The sequence below is a fragment of the Cynara cardunculus genome (assembly GCF_001531365.2).
Source record: "Cynara cardunculus var. scolymus isolate 2C chromosome LG 17, CcrdV1, whole genome shotgun sequence".
Taxonomy (NCBI): Eukaryota; Viridiplantae; Streptophyta; class Magnoliopsida; order Asterales; family Asteraceae; genus Cynara; species Cynara cardunculus.
The window spans coordinates 37,569,604-37,577,279 of NC_037544.1; positions in this window are offsets into that span (position 1 = coordinate 37,569,604).

Below are 7,676 nucleotides of genomic sequence, written 5' to 3' on the forward strand. Positions count from 1 at the left end.
CACTATTAAGATTCTGCAATCAACAACCTTAAAGGGATTTAAGACCATTTAATGCATTTCCTGAGGAAAAATGGAGAATATTTAACACAGTCCTGTTTGAGCCGTAAAATATAGCCCTAGCAAGTTCTACAGAATAAGAAATACCATTCTACTTTGGAAGTCAAGAAAAAAGAAACAACCCCTAAATGAAATGTGTTTCATAAACGTAAATTTGTCTAGATAGTGGAAAATACAGAACTCAACCGAATACTTAAAACAACAATCATTAAAACTGCAACTATAGGCTTTTCTGGTCAGATGAAGCAATACAACAAAATTGACATGTATACCACTCAGAGAACATGTTCAGAAGCAAATACCTGGCTGAAGGACTCCGGAACATCTGCGGTGGTTTTTAAAGTCATATTGAAAATGTGATATTGGTTGCTAGAGAGCAGAATGAAGTGTAGATGCAATTAAGTCATCCATGGTTAGTAAGTGGTGGCTGAAAGTTGATGGAAATTATTAGTATAACTAGTTGTGTACCCGCGCAATGCGGCGGGAGCCGTGAATTTTAACGATTTTAAAGCTTCAGTGGTTTTGTTAGAGGAGATTTAAACAATGATATAACTTATACTTGATCTTTACATATTAATATAATTTGAATAGATAAGAGTTATGGTTCCAATTACAGTCTATCGATAAAAAAAATTATATGATATACAATAAACAGTTGAATTAGATCAACTCCAATTAAGGGGCCATTTATTAAACGATTACCTAGTAAACGCTTATTGGACCATAAAAATGGAGTCTTACTCGATAACTCAACCTATTTTACACTCCTTTCATAACTCAATTTGGTATAACATACACTACTTAGGTAAACAACTCCACAAATATGTTCTTTGATGTTTAATCCATTAAAAAGTAAAATAACCCCTAAAAGTTTAAAGACAAATCGTTGAACACCAACAAGCAGTCAACAATCATCAAGCTTTCCAAAAGCTTTATCCATCAAAACATGAAATTTCTAACGGTATACATATCGTTTAAAATGGGAACTTCCACATCAACAAACCCTTGGTTGTCATAACAGATGCCATCTATATATTTAGGTGTAGGACCAAACATGTTTTACAGAAAACCCTATAACATTGACAATTAGCAAAACTTTCCCCTTTGCCAATCAGTGTATAACCTTTTTTACCCGGCTGCCAATCATGTAGAACCATCTTTAAAGGGTGGACAATAGACAACTATTTTGTCCAAAATTGTTGGAATACTTTAAATTTTGTCAACCTTTCAAATTGAAAACAAATACTTTCTAGTCGCATGGGAAATTAAAACAATTAAATAAACTGAGAGCAACGACAAATCGAGAAGCATCTGCACATGAAATCTATAAGCAGAAACACATATATAAGAGAGTTAAAGTAGGATTTAAGGCCTACTGGTAATTCTATGAGATTTTGTAAACATGGATGAAGCAGTAATTAATTTAAAAACTAAAAAAGGTGCTTAGATCAACCAAAAGTGTGCACCTTGTTCATAGATCTGAATCTGTCATATTGTTTAATACTTTATACCTAAATATAGAAGGAACAAATATACCTATTGATATGTCACCACATGGAAGAAACAGATGAATATATTTTCCAGGCAACACTAAAATCAATCAAATTTCAATCATCTTGAAAGTTATTCAATACCAGGATCCCTAATGTAATTTCTACACATGTAGATTGCCAACAATTTATGAACCTTCATGTAAGGATTAAGTCTTCATGGGAAAGATAAAACCCCAAGAAGATAGAAACCCAAAGGAAATGGTTAAAGATATTAAAGGAAACAGTACCTGCAGAAGAACCCAGAAGTAAGATCTTATCAGCAGAGAGATTCAGGGATGCCCATTACAGACAGCAGTCATATCTTTAATTTCTTGAAACCCTAAAGGAAGTCTTCCCCTATAAGATTGGATTAAACTGGAGTCTGATACTAAATTTTGGAACTCAAAAATGAACTCAAAAACGGGAGCAAAAACTCAGAACTCAAAGCTCAAACACTGGAATAGATGAAAACTTTCAGTGACAAAATTTGTAGACGGGCTGGCCTAGGTGTGAACATGGTTGGAAATGAGTGTATTGCAATAGCTATATACATCCAATGATCATAAGAACTATCACACTTGCTGGAACTTATGTACTTAACAAATAATTACCCGAAATTTGTGTGTATATATGTATATATTAGTGAAAAAAGCATCAAACATCAAAATGATGATATGCTTACTGCCATGGGACATCCCCAACAAGCATCCTGTCTCCTTCGTTATCCTCGTAAACCAACGTATTCGCAACTCCCGTCTAACAAGCCCGTGATCGCCTTTTCTTGATCTTGATTACCAATAACTTTAGTATCTTTTTGAGCTGTGACAACATTTAACAAACGATTTAAGTTAAAACATGAAAATAATGGTATAAAAAAGGACAAAATTATTGTTACATCATTCACAGAAGCTATTTTTTTCTATGTAAATACCCTTGTGTAAAGATGTGTTCCAATCTTACAGCGATTCATGTAATAGCTCAAACATTGTCTACTGTACTAAATATAAAACCTCAATATACCAAGCAGTCAGTGGCACATACAATTATATACACTACTACAAGTACTTTAAAAGAGGCATAATCCCTCCATAATGAGCCTTCTACTCAAACTGTAATAAATTTTAGAACTAAGTTCTCCAAAAAAAGCAACTATCGGTCCCGTAATCGGAAGATGAGTGGATGAAACGAATAAACAAGGTACGGTACAAAAAAGTTGAACCTTGTTGTTTCGTTGTGTGAGTCAATAAAAGTATCAGAGAAACACATACGCATATGAACGCCAACAACTGCAAGTCTGTAATTTTGTAAGCGCACACACATAATACAGTAAATTTGTAACGGCATCTTAGATTACCGGATTCCTAGAAGATTCCTGTGACTGAACTTGAGAAACCGGAGACGGAGCCACTACGACTTCCGGCTGCGCCGATGACTGCCACATCAACTGCCTGTTTTAATCAAATTTTAACCATTTTGACTTCTAAAAAAATTAACTTACAGGGATAAGACAGCAGGTGCAAGATGTAAGCTCAGAGCTAAAAGAGCTTGTCAAAACAGCAAAATGCTTCACAGGCAGGTTGCATAATTCAATCAGTTAACTTAACTCGAATAAAAGACATGACATTCAAGGTCAAAATCAAGTAAGCAACAGAGGTGCTTCTATCACAAGAAATGTGCAATAAATCTTAATCAGATAGAGCAACCAAAACAGAATCAAGTATGTATATTCAGTCACATAAAGATCAAAATCAAGTAAGCAAGGTTTCGGTTATAGAGGAAACAAGACCAAAAAAAGACATTATTATGAAAGTGGTTTTACCTATTTGGTCTCACAATAAATTCTCTATTTAGCATTGAAGCAAGTCAATTCATGGAATATCTCTTCCATCAATAATGATGTGTATGTTTGCCTGTTTGCACAGATATGTCCTGTTTCCAAGGTCTTTTCTTATGCCCAGAAGCATTTTGTTTGCTGGTTCATAACTTCTGCATATACCATATAAGCCCCCCTGGCCATGAGGTCAGTGATCGTAGCTTTTCAGTTTTTCTTTATAAATTTTCTATGACAAGCATTTTGAATATCTTCAACTGCATCCTATCTTATATGGTACATCCTTAAGAGCTTTTGCAGTTAGGAGCTGCTGCAATGTCTTATGATGATCCGGTGTTGTCTGTTGATGACTTAGCTGATCAGGTTGCTGAGGTTTTTGATTATTTTGGGTAATCTTTTTCGTTTATTTGGTTCCTATTGTGGATTTGTGGGTAACTGTAGTTTTGGTATCTAAGAACTTTCTAATAAAGTCTCACCCCTTGATCAATCCCACCCCAGTGAACAAGATTGTCAGACTTTTATAATTGCAAGACATAAAATGCCTAATGAGGTTGTTTAAGCACCTACAGTAAACCGGTAAAGACGAACAGTAAACCAAAAGATAACTCTAGAAACATCAATAAATCTCACTCGCAGATCTTGACCCCTGTTATTTTGAAATATATAGGTCTTCATTTTAGTTAGTTTATTTCACTTCATTAAGAAATTCATTACAGGACCTCCCTGTTTAAAAAATAACCACAGTAACAATGATTCACAATTACTTTTTCTCTTATAATTGTGGCTCCTCATTTGCCATGGAAATACATTCACCAGAACCCACACATCAAACTTCTGTGGATCCTCTATACTTCCTTATAACTCTTTCCATCTCCTTCTCATGTCTTCACAAAATCAAGAAAGAAAAAGCATATTCATAATAAAGTAGGAATAACAAAAGCAAGGCATGAGTTGTTCCACATACCTAGATAATACAAATAATAATGGCGTGTGTACATACAAGCATCAAAAAAGAGCAATAGAAATAAGAACACAATTACATCAATTCACACTCCATAATCCTTGCATATAAGAGGTAGGATAAAGAACTATTAAAGACATAAAACACACACTGGAGAGCATTTTTTCTTTATGCAGAGAGATAAGCATATCCATGTCTACGACAAATTTTGCAGCAATAATACGGCAGTAGAAAAGGGAAATATGATATGTTACTCTTATGGAATACTTTGACGATTTAATTTCTTATCTGTTGATAGAATCTCAGTTACAATCTGACATTTCATATTTCTAAGTTACAAGAATATTTGGTTGCTTCTCAAGTGTGCAGGAAGTGGAAGACGACGATTGTTCAAATATGGGGGACTGAACAGAATTACCTGGAAGGTTGAAGATTGAAGAAGACGACGATGGAGGCAGAACCCTAAACAGAATTGGGAATCGTCGTCTTGGGCAGATTGTTGAAGATTGAAGGTTGAAGATTGAAGACTATGGATTGAAGGGTGAGAGCGAGAGCGGTGAAATGAAGGTTAATATATGGATGATTCGAGTAGAGAGAGCGATGAATCGTCATCTTGGAACTGGATTGGATAAAGCATCAGCTCTGGAAGCTGATACGCCGGATTCCCACCGAATTCCAAGTAGTCTTCTCTTTCTGTGGGGAGCGAAATTGCCTGAATCGTCGTCTTGGGCAAAGGGGGTCTGCAGGGATGTAGTATAGATTCGAGTACTTTGTGCTTGTACTTTTTCAGGTTTTAAAAACCAGCTTTAAAAACAAGTACTTTGGGCTTTAGAGTTTGTACTTTTTTAAGACTTTAAGACATTTAACAAATTTGCTTAATAAGGTAGTATAGATAAAAGTATTAAATATATAATTAGTCATCCATGGTTAGTCCCTGTTTAAAAAATAACCACAGTAACAATGGATTCACAATTACTTTTTCTCTTATAATTGTGGCTCCTCATTTGCCATGGAAATACAATCACCAAAACCCACACATCAAACTTCTATGTACTCCTGTATACTTCCTTATAACTCTTTCCATCTCCTTCTCATGTCTTCACAAGATCAGGAAAGAAAAAGCATATTCATAATAAAGTAGGAATAACAAAAGCAAGGCATGAGTTGTTCCTCATACCTAGATAATACAAATAATAATGGCGTGTGTACATACAAGCATCAAAAAAGAGCAATAAAAATAAGAAGACAATTACATCAATTCACACTCCATAATCCTTGCATATAAGAGGTAGGATAAAGAACTATTAAAGACATAAAACACACATTGGAGAGCATTTCTATAATAAAATAACTGAAGTACTTAACCCCAAAAGCTGTTTTTAGGTGGTGACAACATTTCTGTCACAAAAGGGGTAGTCTCAAGAGTTGAACCTACACAATATGTACATGAAGCCACTCAGCTCTTGGCAATACAGATTGATGCAGCCATAAATCCAGGAAACAGTGGAGGACCAGCAACCATTGATGAGAGTTTCTCATAAGAACAGAACCAACATACGTTCTTTGATTTTTTGAAGATTTCTAAGTGGAACTTTAAAATGCTAATAAATTGAATACTAAAAATCTGAACTTATTATAGTACACCTTGTACTAACAACTTTTAATGCCAAGAGGTACACGGGCATTAGCTGGATTATGTAAATGGCTTAGAGGCACATGGATATAAGCTGGATCATAAAAGGTTGATGTTTTTACATCTCAGTTTTTTTGGGTCTCAACCAACCTTCCTTACAGTCCACAAAAGCACCCTTCTAAAAACATATTACATGTCTAAGAAACATAAAAGTAATCTGTTGGTGAAAAAACCAAAAGATTCAAGTAGAACAAACCCATTGTAACAAGATACTTATCAAATAATTTCAGCATCATTCATAGTCCTAAGGATCAAGATGTTTTCAAATGCAAAAATATCAAGAATCAAACAGCAATCTAGGGAACATCTCAACAGAACAAAATATATGTACAAAGTACGCTTGCCATGCTAGGTTAAATCAGGATCCTTTTAAGATAATATGAATCATAAAATAAAAACAGAAATAAGCAAGCAACCATACACACCTTGGCAACCATACACATATAGGGATTGTTGTTGGCCGTAGTGGTAGAAATATTACGGAAATTAGTCAGGTAAAAATACGCTTCTTATGCGTTTGACAGGACTCTGTGAAGCACATAACTCAAATACATATCTATTAAAAAAAATCTATTACTGCTACAACAGGTAGTATAGAAGTAATTACCTAGAAGCTTGATTGAAGCTTGAAGGAAGATGACAATGGAAGCGATGGATTGATTAGGATTATATGCTCAGACCTACAAAACGATTCGAGAACACAGAATGCATTACTAATAACCCAATCATACAGCATATTGCACGCAACTCCAAAAAAGAGTCCAAGACCTAAAAACTAAGGACAAAAAAGAAGAAAAGGGAAATATGATATGTTTTTGAAATATATAGGTCTTCATTTTAAACAGGGAGAGTATATATTTAACACTAAAGAGAGAAAACCAATTGTGATAAATTCTTGCCAATGGAGTACAATCTAAACACAAATTGCGGGATCAAGATTTTCTCAATATTAAGAAAAACCTACAACAGTATTGTGCCTACATTTCCAGGACAGTTTAAAAGAGGGACAAAAATCTAAGGACAAAAAAGAACCAACAATAAGGGTGCTTTAATCTTGATGCCTTTGGAACTCTAGTGAGCCATGGCTTGATCTCAAGTGCAGAAACATAATATACTAAAAATTACAGTAGTGAATGATGAAACCCAACAAGTATGTACAATCTGGCTGAATCAAGTAACAACTGAGGAAAAACAATATTAACAACATGCTGTTTTATAATAGATTAATAGTACCATAGATTCACATTAGTTACATAGATGGAGTCTTATTTCCATTTTTAAGAGGGAAAAGAGAGCTGTGAGCCAGACTTGCCAAATAGCTTTCATTTTTTTTCTTTGTTCCCCTTTGTGCCTGTTTTTGAAAATTTTAAAGCAGGGTCACAGGCACAATAGATTAAGTAACATAAACTTTAGAGTTTTAGGTATAAACAAAAGTCAAACACAGCTCTTTGGTTTAGTGTTGGCCCAAAATTCAAAATTACCAAATGTGGCCTCTCAAATGGTTCAAAAAATGTATCAATCATCCAGATGTAGAAGATAAATTTAATGATAAGACCCTCTTCTATTCCTTCATAAAATGGAGGGGTACTATGCTTGTATAAG